The sequence below is a fragment of the Bufo bufo genome, chromosome 9 (genome assembly GCF_905171765.1).
Source record: "Bufo bufo chromosome 9, aBufBuf1.1, whole genome shotgun sequence".
In the NCBI taxonomy this organism is placed as follows: domain Eukaryota; kingdom Metazoa; phylum Chordata; class Amphibia; order Anura; family Bufonidae; genus Bufo; species Bufo bufo.
Genome location: NC_053397.1, coordinates 1,543,690 through 1,557,598, shown reverse-complemented (window position 1 = coordinate 1,557,598; position 13,909 = coordinate 1,543,690). Strand labels below are relative to the sequence as shown.

Below are 13,909 nucleotides of genomic sequence, written 5' to 3'. Positions count from 1 at the left end.
CAAGAGCTTACAATCTATGAGGAGATGGAGGTGACACAAGAGCTTACAGTCTATGAGGAGATGAGGAGACACAAGAGCTTACAGTCTATGAGGAGATGAGGAGACACAAGAGCTTACAATCTATGAGGAGATGGAGGAGACACAAGAGCTTACAATCTATGAGGAGATGGTGGAGACACAAGAGCTTACAATCTATGAGGAGATGGTGGAGACACAAGAGCTTACAATCTATGAGGAGATGAGAAGACACAAGAGCTTACAATCTATGAGGAGATGAGAAGACACAAGAGCTTACAATCTATGAGGAGATAGGGGTGACACAAGAGCTTACAATCTATGAGGAGATAGGGAGACACAAGAGCTTACAATCTATGAGGAGATAGAGGTGACACAAGAGCTTACAATCTATGAGGAGATGGAGGTGACACAAGAGCTTACAATCTATGAGGAGATGAGGAGACACAAGAGCTTACAATCTATGAGGAGACGGAGGTGACACAAGAGCTTACAATCTATGAGGAGATGGAGGAGACACAAGAGCTTACAGTCTATGAGGAGATGGTGGAGACACAAGAGCTTACAATCTATGAGGAGATGGTGGAGACACAAGAGCTTACAATCTATGAGGAGATGGTGGAGACACAAGAGCTTACAATCTATGAGGAGATGAGAAGACACAAGAGCTTACAATCTATGAGGAGATGAGAAGACACAAGAGCTTACAATCTATGAGGAGATAGGGGTGACACAAGAGCTTACAATCTATGAGGAGATAGGGAGACACAAGAGCTTACAATCTATGAGGAGATAGAGGTGACACAAGAGCTTACAATCTATGAGGAGATGGAGGAGACACAAGAGCTTACAGTCTATGAGGAGATGAGAAGACACAAGAGCTTACAATCTATGAGGAGATGGAGGAGACACAAGAGCTTACAGTCTATGAGGAGATGGAGGTGACACAAGAGCTTACAATCTATGAGGAGATGGGGAGACACAAGAGCTTACAATCTATGAGGAGATGGAGGTGACACAAGAGCTTACAATCTATGAGGAGATGAGAAGACACAAGAGCTTACAATCTATGAGGAGATGGAGGAGACACAAGAGCTTACAATCTATGAGGAGATGAAGGAGACACAAGAGCTTACAATCTATGAGGAGATGGAGGAGACACAAGAGCTTACAATCTATGAGGAGATGGAGGAGACACAAGAGCTTACAATCTATGAGGAGATGAAGGAGACACAAGAGCTTACAGTCTATGAGGAGACGGAGGAGACACAAGAGCTTACAATCTATGAGGAGATGAAGGAGACACAAGAGCTTACAATCTATGAGGAGATGGAGGAGACACAAGAGCTTACAATCTATGAGGAGACGGAGGTGACACAAGAGCTTACAATCTATGAGGAGATGGAGGTGACACAAGAGCTTACAGTCTATGAGGAGATGAGGAGACACAAGAGCTTACAATCTATGAGGAGATGGAGGAGACACAAGAGCTTACAATCTATGAGGAGATGGTGGAGACACAAGAGCTTACAATCTATGAGGAGATGAGAAGACACAAGAGCTTACAATCTATGAGGAGATGAGAAGACACAAGAGCTTACAATCTATGAGGAGATAGGGGTGACACAAGAGCTTACAATCTATGAGGAGATGAGGAGACACAAGAGCTTACAGTCTATGAGGAGATAGGGGTGACACAAGAGCTTACAATCTATGAGGAGACGGAGGAGACACAAGAGCTTACAATCTATGAGGAGATGAGGAGACACAAGAGCTTACAATCTATGAGGAGATAGAGGTGACACAAGAGCTTACAATCTATGAGGAGATGGAGGTGACACAAGAGCTTACAATCTATGAGGAGATGGAGGAGACACAAGAGCTTACAGTCTATGAGGAGATGAGAAGACACAAGAGCTTACAATCTATGAGGAGATGAGAAGACACAAGAGCTTACAATCTATGAGGAGATGGAGGTGACACAAGAGCTTACAATCTATGAGGAGATGGGGAGACACAAGAGCTTACAATCTATGAGGAGATGGAGGTGACACAAGAGCTTACAATCTATGAGGAGATGAGAAGACACAAGAGCTTACAATCTATGAGGAGATGGAGGAGACACAAGAGCTTACAATCTATGAGGAGATGAGAAGACACAAGAGCTTACAATCTATGAGGAGATGGAGGAGACACAAGAGCTTACAATCTATGAGGAGATGGAGGAGACACAAGAGCTTACAATCTATGAGGAGATGGAGGAGACACAAGAGCTTACAGTCTATGAGGAGATGAGAAGACACAAGAGCTTACAATCTATGAGGAGATGAGAAGACACCAGAGCTTACAATCTATGAGGAGACACAAGAGCTTACAATCTATGAGGAGATGGAGGAGACACAAGAGCTTACAATCTATGAGGAGACGGAGGAGACACAAGAGCTTACAATCTATGAGGAGATGAGAAGACACAAGAGCTTACAATCTATGAGGAGATGGAGGAGACACAAGAGCTTACAATCTATGAGGAGATGGAGGTGACACAAGAGCTTACAATCTATGAGGAGATGGGGAGACACAAGAGCTTACAATCTATGAGGAGATGGAGGAGACACAAGAGCTTACAATCTATGAGGAGATGGAGGAGACACAAGAGCTTACAATCTATGAGGAGATAGGGGTGACACAAGAGCTTACAATCTATGAGGAGATGGAGGAGACACAAGAGCTTACAATCTATGAGGAGATGAAGGAGACACAAGAGCTTACAGTCTATGAGGAGACGGAGGAGACACAAGAGCTTACAATCTATGAGGAGATGAAGGAGACACAAGAGCTTACAGTCTATGAGGAGACGGAGGAGACACAAGAGCTTACAGTCTATGAGGAGATAGGGGTGACACAAGAGCTTACAATCTATGAGGAGACGGAGGAGACACAAGAGCTTACAATCTATGAGGAGATGGAGGAGACACAAGAGCTTACAATCTATGAGGAGATGGAGGAGACACAAGAGCTTACAATCTATGAGGAGATGGTGGAGACACAAGAGCTTACAATCTATGAGGAGATGGAGGAGACACAAGAGCTTACAATCTATGAGGAGACGGAGGAGACACAAGAGCTTACAGTCTATGAGGAGATAGAGGTGACACAAGAGCTTACAATCTATGAGGAGTGAGGACCTGGTCACAAGAGCTTACAATCTATGAGGAGACACAAGAGCTTACAGTCTATGAGGAGATAGGGGTGACACAAGAGCTTACAATCTATGAGGAGATGGAGGAGACACAAGAGCTTACAATCTATGAGGAGATGAAGGAGACACAAGAGCTTACAATCTATGAGGAGATGGAGGAGACACAAGAGCTTACAATCTATGAGGAGATGGAGGAGACACAAGAGCTTACAATCTATGAGGAGATGAAGGAGACACAAGAGCTTACAGTCTATGAGGAGACGGAGGAGACACAAGAGCTTACAATCTATGAGGAGATGAAGGAGACACAAGAGCTTACAATCTATGAGGAGATGGAGGAGACACAAGAGCTTACAATCTATGAGGAGACGGAGGTGACACAAGAGCTTACAATCTATGAGGAGATGGAGGTGACACAAGAGCTTACAGTCTATGAGGAGATGAGGAGACACAAGAGCTTACAATCTATGAGGAGATGGAGGAGACACAAGAGCTTACAATCTATGAGGAGATGGTGGAGACACAAGAGCTTACAATCTATGAGGAGATGAGAAGACACAAGAGCTTACAATCTATGAGGAGATGAGAAGACACAAGAGCTTACAATCTATGAGGAGATAGAGGTGACACAAGAGCTTACAATCTATGAGGAGACGGAGGAGACACAAGAGCTTACAATCTATGAGGAGATGAGGAGACACAAGAGCTTACAATCTATGAGGAGATGAAGGAGACACAAGAGCTTACAGTCTATGAGGAGACGGAGGAGACACAAGAGCTTACAATCTATGAGGAGATGAAGGAGACACAAGAGCTTACAATCTATGAGGAGATGGAGGAGACACAAGAGCTTACAATCTATGAGGAGACGGAGGTGACACAAGAGCTTACAATCTATGAGGAGATGGAGGTGACACAAGAGCTTACAGTCTATGAGGAGATGAGGAGACACAAGAGCTTACAATCTATGAGGAGATGGAGGAGACACAAGAGCTTACAATCTATGAGGAGATGGTGGAGACACAAGAGCTTACAATCTATGAGGAGATGAGAAGACACAAGAGCTTACAATCTATGAGGAGATGAGAAGACACAAGAGCTTACAATCTATGAGGAGATAGAGGTGACACAAGAGCTTACAATCTATGAGGAGACGGAGGAGACACAAGAGCTTACAATCTATGAGGAGATGAGGAGACACAAGAGCTTACAATCTATGAGGAGATAGAGGTGACACAAGAGCTTACAATCTATGAGGAGATGGAGGTGACACAAGAGCTTACAATCTATGAGGAGATGGAGGAGACACAAGAGCTTACAATCTATGAGGAGATGAGAAGACACAAGAGCTTACAATCTATGAGGAGATGAGAAGACACAAGAGCTTACAATCTATGAGGAGATGGAGGTGACACAAGAGCTTACAATCTATGAGGAGATGGGGAGACACAAGAGCTTACAATCTATGAGGAGATGGAGGTGACACAAGAGCTTACAATCTATGAGGAGATGAGAAGACACAAGAGCTTACAATCTATGAGGAGATGGAGGAGACACAAGAGCTTACAATCTATGAGGAGATGAGAAGACACAAGAGCTTACAATCTATGAGGAGATGGAGGAGACACAAGAGCTTACAATCTATGAGGAGATGGAGGAGACACAAGAGCTTACAATCTATGAGGAGATGAGAAGACACAAGAGCTTACAATCTATGAGGAGATGAGAAGACACCAGAGCTTACAATCTATGAGGAGACACAAGAGCTTACAATCTATGAGGAGATGGAGGAGACACAAGAGCTTACAATCTATGAGGAGATGGAGGTTACACAAGAGCTTACAATCTATGAGGAGATGGTGGAGACACAAGAGCTTACAATCTATGAGGAGATGGAGGAGACACAAGAGCTTACAATCTATGAGGAGATGGAGGTGACACAAGAGCTTACAATCTATGAGGAGATGGGGAGACACAAGAGCTTACAATCGATGAGGAGATAGAGGAGACACAAGAGCTTACAATCTATGAGGAGATAGGGGTGACACAAGAGCTTACAATCTATGAGGAGATGGAGGAGACACAAGAGCTTACAATCTATGAGGAGATGAGGAGACACAAGAGCTTACAATCTATGAGGAGATGGAGGTGACACAAGAGCTTACAATCTATGAGGAGATAGGGGTGACACAAGAGCTTACAATCTATGAGGAGATGGAGGAGACACAAGAGCTTACAATCTATGAGGAGATAGGGGTGACACAAGAGCTTACAATCTATGAGGAGATGGAGGAGACACAAGAGCTTACAATCTATGAGGAGATGAAGGAGACACAAGAGCTTACAGTCTATGAGGAGACGGAGGAGACACAAGAGCTTACAATCTATGAGGAGATGAAGGAGACACAAGAGCTTACAGTCTATGAGGAGACGGAGGAGACACAAGAGCTTACAATCTATGAGGAGATAGGGGTGACACAAGAGCTTACAATCTATGAGGAGATGAGGAGACACAAGAGCTTACAATCTATGAGGAGATAGGGGTGACACAAGAGCTTACAATCTATGAGGAGACGGAGGAGACACAAGAGCTTACAATCTATGAGGAGACACAAGAGCTTACAGTCTATGAGGAGATAGGGGTGACACAAGAGCTTACAATCTATGAGGAGATGGAGGAGACACAAGAGCTTACAATCTATGAGGAGATGGAGGAGACACAAGAGCTTACAATCTATGAGGAGACGGAGGAGACACAAGAGCTTACAGTCTATGAGGAGATAGAGGTGACACAAGAGCTTACAATCTATGAGGAGTGAGGACCTGGTCACAAGAGCTTACAATCTATGAGGAGATGGAGGAGACACAAGAGCTTACAATCTATGAGGAGATGGAGGAGACACAAGAGCTTACAGTCTATGAGGAGACGGAGGAGACACAAGAGCTTACAATCTATGAGGAGATGGAGGTGACACAAGAGCTTACAATCTATGAGGAGATGGAGGAGACACAAGAGCTTACAATCTATGAGGAGATAGGGGTGACACAAGAGCTTACAATCTATGAGGAGACGGAGGAGACACAAGAGCTTACAATCTATGAGGAGATGAGGAGACACAAGAGCTTACAATCTATGAGGAGATGGAGGAGACACAAGAGCTTACAATCTATGAGGAGATGGAGGAGACACAAGAGCTTACAATCTATGAGGAGATGGTGGAGACACAAGAGCTTACAATCTATGAGGAGACGGAGGAGACACAAGAGCTTACAGTCTATGAGGAGATAGAGGTGACACAAGAGCTTACAATCTATGAGGAGTGAGGACCTGGTCACAAGAGCTTACAATCTATGAGGAGACACAAGAGCTTACAATCTATGAGGAGATAGGGGTGACACAAGAGCTTACAATCTATGAGGAGATGGAGGAGACACAAGAGCTTACAATCTATGAGGAGATGGAGGAGACACAAGAGCTTACAATCTATGAGGAGACGGAGGAGACACAAGAGCTTACAATCTATGAGGAGATGGAGGTGACACAAGAGCTTACAATCTATGAGGAGATGGGGAGACACAAGAGCTTACAATCTATGAGGAGATGGAGGAGACACAAGAGCTTACAATCTATGAGGAGATGAGAAGACACAAGAGCTTACAATCTATGAGGAGATGGAGGAGACACAAGAGCTTACAATCTATGAGGAGATGAGAAGACACAAGAGCTTACAATCTATGAGGAGATGGAGGAGACACAAGAGCTTACAATCTATGAGGAGATGGAGGAGACACAAGAGCTTACAGTCTATGAGGAGATGAGAAGACACAAAAGCTTACAATCTATGAGGAGATGAGAAGACACCAGAGCTTACAATCTATGAGGAGACACAAGAGCTTACAATCTATGAGGAGATGGAGGAGACACAAGAGCTTACAATCTATGAGGAGATGTAGGTTACACAAGAGCTTACAATCTATGAGGAGATGGTGGAGACACAAGAGCTTACAATCTATGAGGAGATGGAGGAGACACAAGAGCTTACAATCTATGAGGAGATGGAGGTGACACAAGAGCTTACAATCTATGAGGAGAGAGGACCTGGTCACAAGAGCTTACAATCTATGAGGAGACACAAGAGCTTACAATCTATGAGGAGATAGGGGTGACACAAGAGTTTACAATCTATGAGGAGATAGGGGTGACACAAGAGCTTACAATCTATGAGGAGATGGAGGAGACACAAGAGCTTACAATCTATGAGGAGATGGAGGAGACACAAGAGCTTACAATCTATGAGGAGATGGAGGAGACACAAGAGCTTACAATCTATGAGGAGATAGGGGTGACACAAGAGCTTACAATCTATGAGGAGATGGAGGAGACACAAGAGCTTACAATCTATGAGGAGATGAAGGAGACACAAGAGCTTACAGTCTATGAGGAGACGGAGGAGACACAAGAGCTTACAATCTATGAGGAGATGAAGGAGACACAAGAGCTTACAGTCTATGAGGAGACGGAGGAGACACAAGAGCTTACAATCTATGAGGAGACGGAGGAGACACAAGAGCTTACAATCTATGAGGAGATGGAGGAGACACAAGAGCTTACAATCTATGAGGAGATGGAGGAGACACAAGAGCTTACAATCTATGAGGAGATGGTGGAGACACAAGAGCTTACAATCTATGAGGAGACGGAGGAGACACAAGAGCTTACAGTCTATGAGGAGATAGGGGTGACACAAGAGCTTACAATCTATGAGGAGACGGAGGAGACACAAGAGCTTACAATCTATGAGGAGATGGAGGAGACACAAGAGCTTACAATCTATGAGGAGATAGGGGTGACACAAGAGCTTACAATCTATGAGGAGATGGTGGAGACACAAGAGCTTACAATCTATGAGGAGATAGGGGTGACACAAGAGCTTACAATCTATGAGGAGACGGAGGAGACACAAGAGCTTACAGTCTATGAGGAGATAGAGGTGACACAAGAGCTTACAATCTATGAGGAGTGAGGACCTGGTCACAAGAGCTTACAATCTATGAGGAGATAGAGGAGACACAAGAGCTTACAATCTATGAGGAGATAGGGGAGACACAAGAGCTTACAGTCTATGAGGAGACACAAGAGCTTACAATCTATGAGGAGATAGGGGTGACACAAGAGCTTACAATCTATGAGGAGATGGAGGAGACACAAGAGCTTACAATCTATGAGGAGATGGAGGAGACACAAGAGCTTACAATCTATGAGGAGACGGGGGAGACACAAGAGCTTACAATCTATGAGGAGACGGAGGAGACACAAGAGCTTACAATCTATGAGGAGATGGAGGTGACACAAGAGCTTACAATCTATGAGGAGATAGGGGTGACACAAGAGCTTACAATCTATGAGGAGACGGAGGAGACACAAGAGCTTACAATCTATGAGGAGATGGAGGTGACACAAGAGCTTACAATCTATGAGGAGTGAGGACCTGGTCACAAGAGCTTACAATCTATGAGGAGACACAAGAGCTTACAATCTATGAGGAGTGAGGACCTGGTCACAAGAGCTTACAATCTATGAGGAGACACAAGAGCTTACAGTCTATGAGGAGACGGAGGAGACACAAGAGCTTACAATTTATGAGGAGATGGAGGAGACACAAGAGCTTACAATCTATGAGGAGATGGAGGAGACACAAGAGCTTACAATCTATGAGGAGATGAGAAGACACAAGAGCTTACAATCTATGAGGAGATGGAGGAGACACAAGAGCTTACAGTCTATGAGGAGATGAGGAGACACAAGAGCTTACAATCTATGAGGAGATGGAGGAGACACAAGAGCTTACAATCTATGAGGAGATGAAGGAGACACAAGAGCTTACAATCTATGAGGAGACGGAGGAGACACAAGAGCTTACAATCTATGAGGAGACGGAGGAGACACAAGAGCTTACAATCTATGAGGAGACGGAGGTGACACAAGAGCTTACAATCTATGAGGAGACGGAGGTGACACAAGAGCTTACAATCTATGAGGAGATGAGGAGACACAAGAGCTTACAATCTATGAGGAGATGGAGGTGACACAAGAGCTTACAATCTATGAGGAGATGAGAAGACACAAGAGCTTACAATCTATGAGGAGATGGAGGTGACACAAGAGCTTACAATCTATGAGGAGATGGAGGAGACACAAGAGCTTACAATCTATGAGGAGACGGAGGTGACACAAGAGCTTACAATCTATGAGGAGATAGGGGTGACACAAGAGCTTACAATCTATGAGGAGATAGGGGTGACACAAGAGCTTACAATCTATGAGGAGATAGGGGTGACACAAGAGCTTACAATCTATGAGGAGATGGAGGTGACACAAGAGCTTACAATCTATGAGGAGATGGAGGTGACACAAGAGCTTACAATCTATGAGGAGATAGGGGTGACACAAGAGCTTACAATCTATGAGGAGATGGAGGTGACACAAGAGCTTACAATCTATGAGGAGATAGGGGTGACACAAGAGCTTACAATCTATGAGGAGATGGTGGAGACACAAGAGCTTACAATCTATGAGGAGATGGTGGAGACACAAGAGCTTACAATCTATGAGGAGATGGTGGAGACACAAGAGCTTACAATCTATGAGGAGATGGAGGAGACACAAGAGCTTACAATCTATGAGGAGACGGAGGTGACACAAGAGCTTACAATCTATGAGGAGATGGAGGAGACACAAGAGCTTACAATCTATGAGGAGACGGAGGAGACACAAGAGCTTACAATCTATGAGGAGATAGGGGTGACACAAGAGCTTACAATCTATGAGGAGATGGTGGAGACACAAGAGCTTACAATCTATGAGGAGATGGAGGTGACACAAGAGCTTACAATCTATGAGGAGATGGAGGTGACACAAGAGCTTACAATCTATGAGGAGATAGGGGTGACACAAGAGCTTACAATCTATGAGGAGATAGGGGTGACACAAGAGCTTACAATCTATGAGGAGATAGGGGTGACACAAGAGCTTACAGTCTATGAGGAGATGGGGGAGACACAAGAGCTTACAATCTATGAGGAGACACCAGAGCTTACAATCTATGAGGAGACACAAGAGCTTACAATCTATGAGGAGATGGAGGAGACACAAGAGCTTACAATCTATGAGGAGATGGAGGAGACACAAGAGCTTACAATCTATGAGGAGATGGAGGAGACACAAGAGCTTACAATCTATGAGGAGACGGAGGTGACACAAGAGCTTACAATCTATGAGGAGATGGAGGTGACACAAGAGCTTACAATCTATGAGGAGATGGAGGAGACACAAGAGCTTACAATCTATGAGGAGATGAGGAGACACAAGAGCTTACAATCTATGAGGAGAGAGGACCTGGTCACAAGAGCTTACAATCTATGAGGAGACACAAGAGCTTACAATCTATGAGGAGATAGGGGTGACACAAGAGCTTACAATCTATGAGGAGATGGAGGTGACACAAGAGCTTACAATCTATGAGGAGATGGTGGAGACACAAGAGCTTACAATCTATGAGGAGATGGAGGAGACACAAGAGCTTACAATCTATGAGGAGATGGAGGTGACACAAGAGCTTACAATCTATGAGGAGATGGTGGAGACACAAGAGCTTACAATCTATGAGGAGACACAAGAGCTTACAATCTATGAGGAGATGGAGGAGACACAAGAGCTTACAATCTATGAGGAGATGGGGGAGACACAAGAGCTTACAGTCTATGAGGAGATGGAGGTGACACAAGAGCTTACAATCTATGAGGAGATGGAGGAGACACAAGAGCTTACAGTCTATGAGGAGATGGAGGAGACACAAGAGCTTACAATCTATGAGGAGATGGAGGAGACACAAGAGCTTACAATCTATGAGGAGATGAGGAGACACAAGAGCTTACAATCTATGAGGAGATGGGGGAGACACAAGAGCTTACAGTCTATGAGGAGATGGAGGTGACACAAGAGCTTACAATCTATGAGGAGATGGAGGAGACACAAGAGCTTACAATCTATGAGGAGATGAGGAGACACAAGAGCTTACAATCTATGAGGAGATGAGGAGACACAAGAGCTTACAATCTATGAGGAGATGGAGGTTACACAAGAGCTTACAATCTATGAGGAGATGGAGGTGACACAAGAGCTTACAGTCTATGAGGAGATGGAGGAGACACAAGAGCTTACAATCTATGAGGAGATAGGGGTGACACAAGAGCTTACAATCTATGAGGAGATGAGGAGACACAAGAGCTTACAATCTATGAGGAGATGGAGGAGACACAAGAGCTTACAATCTATGAGGAGATGGAGGTGACACAAGAGCTTACAATCTATGAGGAGATGAGGAGACACAAGAGCTTACAATCTATGAGGAGAGAGGACCTGGTCACAAGAGCTTACAATCTATGAGGAGACACAAGAGCTTACAATCTATGAGGAGATAGGGGTGACACAAGAGCTTACAATCTATGAGGAGATGAGGAGACACAAGAGCTTACAATCTATGAGGAGAGAGGACCTGGTCACAAGAGCTTACAATCTATGAGGAGACACAAGAGCTTACAATCTATGAGGAGATAGGGGTGACACAAGAGTTTACAATCTATGAGGAGATGGAGGAGACACAAGAGCTTACAATCTATGAGGAGATGGAGGAGACACAAGAGCTTACAATCTATGAGGAGACGGGGGAGACACAAGAGCTTACAATCTATGAGGAGATGGGGGTGACACAAGAGCTTACAATCTATGAGGAGATGGAGGTTACACAAGAGCTTACAATCTATGAGGAGATGGAGGAGACACAAGAGCTTACAATCTATGAGGAGATGGAGGAGACACAAGAGCTTACAATCTATGAGGAGATGGAGGAGACACAAGAGCTTACAATCTATGAGGAGATGAGGAGACACAAGAGCTTACAATCTATGAGGAGAGAGGACCTGGTCACAAGAGCTTACAATCTATGAGGAGACACAAGAGCTTACAATCTATGAGGAGATAGGGGTGACACAAGAGCTTACAATCTATGAGGAGATGGAGGTGACACAAGAGCTTACAATCTATGAGGAGATGGAGGAGACACAAGAGCTTACAATCTATGAGGAGATGGAGGTGACACAAGAGCTTACAATCTATGAGGAGATGGTGGAGACACAAGAGCTTACAATCTATGAGGAGACACAAGAGCTTACAATCTATGAGGAGATGGAGGAGACACAAGAGCTTACAATCTATGAGGAGATGGGGGAGACACAAGAGCTTACAGTCTATGAGGAGATGGAGGTGACACAAGAGCTTACAATCTATGAGGAGATGGAGGAGACACAAGAGCTTACAGTCTATGAGGAGATGGAGGAGACACAAGAGCTTACAATCTATGAGGAGATGGAGGAGACACAAGAGCTTACAATCTATGAGGAGATGAGGAGACACAAGAGCTTACAATCTATGAGGAGATGGGGGAGACACAAGAGCTTACAGTCTATGAGGAGATGGAGGTGACACAAGAGCTTACAATCTATGAGGAGATGGAGGAGACACAAGAGCTTACAATCTATGAGGAGATGAGGAGACACAAGAGCTTACAATCTATGAGGAGATGAGGAGACACAAGAGCTTACAATCTATGAGGAGATGGAGGTTACACAAGAGCTTACAATCTATGAGGAGATGGAGGTGACACAAGAGCTTACAGTCTATGAGGAGATGGAGGAGACACAAGAGCTTACAATCTATGAGGAGATAGGGGTGACACAAGAGCTTACAATCTATGAGGAGATGAGGAGACACAAGAGCTTACAATCTATGAGGAGATGGAGGAGACACAAGAGCTTACAATCTATGAGGAGATGGAGGTGACACAAGAGCTTACAATCTATGAGGAGATGAGGAGACACAAGAGCTTACAATCTATGAGGAGAGAGGACCTGGTCACAAGAGCTTACAATCTATGAGGAGACACAAGAGCTTACAATCTATGAGGAGATAGGGGTGACACAAGAGCTTACAATCTATGAGGAGATGAGGAGACACAAGAGCTTACAATCTATGAGGAGAGAGGACCTGGTCACAAGAGCTTACAATCTATGAGGAGACACAAGAGCTTACAATCTATGAGGAGATAGGGGTGACACAAGAGTTTACAATCTATGAGGAGATGGAGGAGACACAAGAGCTTACAATCTATGAGGAGATGGAGGTGACACAAGAGCTTACAATTTATGAGGAGATGGAGGTGACACAAGAGCTTACAATCTATGAGGAGATGGAGGAGACACAAGAGCTTACAATCTATGAGGAGATGGAGGAGACACAAGAGCTTACAATCTATGAGGAGATGGGGGTGACACAAGAGCTTACAATCTATGAGGAGATGGAGGTTACACAAGAGCTTACAATCTATGAGGAGATGGAGGAGACACAAGAGCTTACAATCTATGAGGAGATAGGGGTGACACAAGAGCTTACAATCTATGAGGAGATGAGGAGACACAAGAGCTTACAATCTATGAGGAGATGGAGGTTACACAAGAGCTTACAATCTATGAGGAGATGGAGGTGACACAAGAGCTTACAATCTATGAGGAGATGAGGAGACACAAGAGCTTACAATCTATGAGGAGATGAGGAGACACAAGAGCTTACAATCTATGAGG

The 13,909-nt window shown here is 44.3% G+C and overlaps 1 protein-coding gene across 4 annotated transcripts in view; it reads right to left on the bottom strand.

The window, feature by feature from the left end:
• The window catches only part of EMC3 (ER membrane protein complex subunit 3), a 71,213-nt gene that overhangs the window by 7,242 nt on the left and 50,062 nt on the right, over positions 1-13,909 (bottom strand). The window lies entirely within an intron of this gene.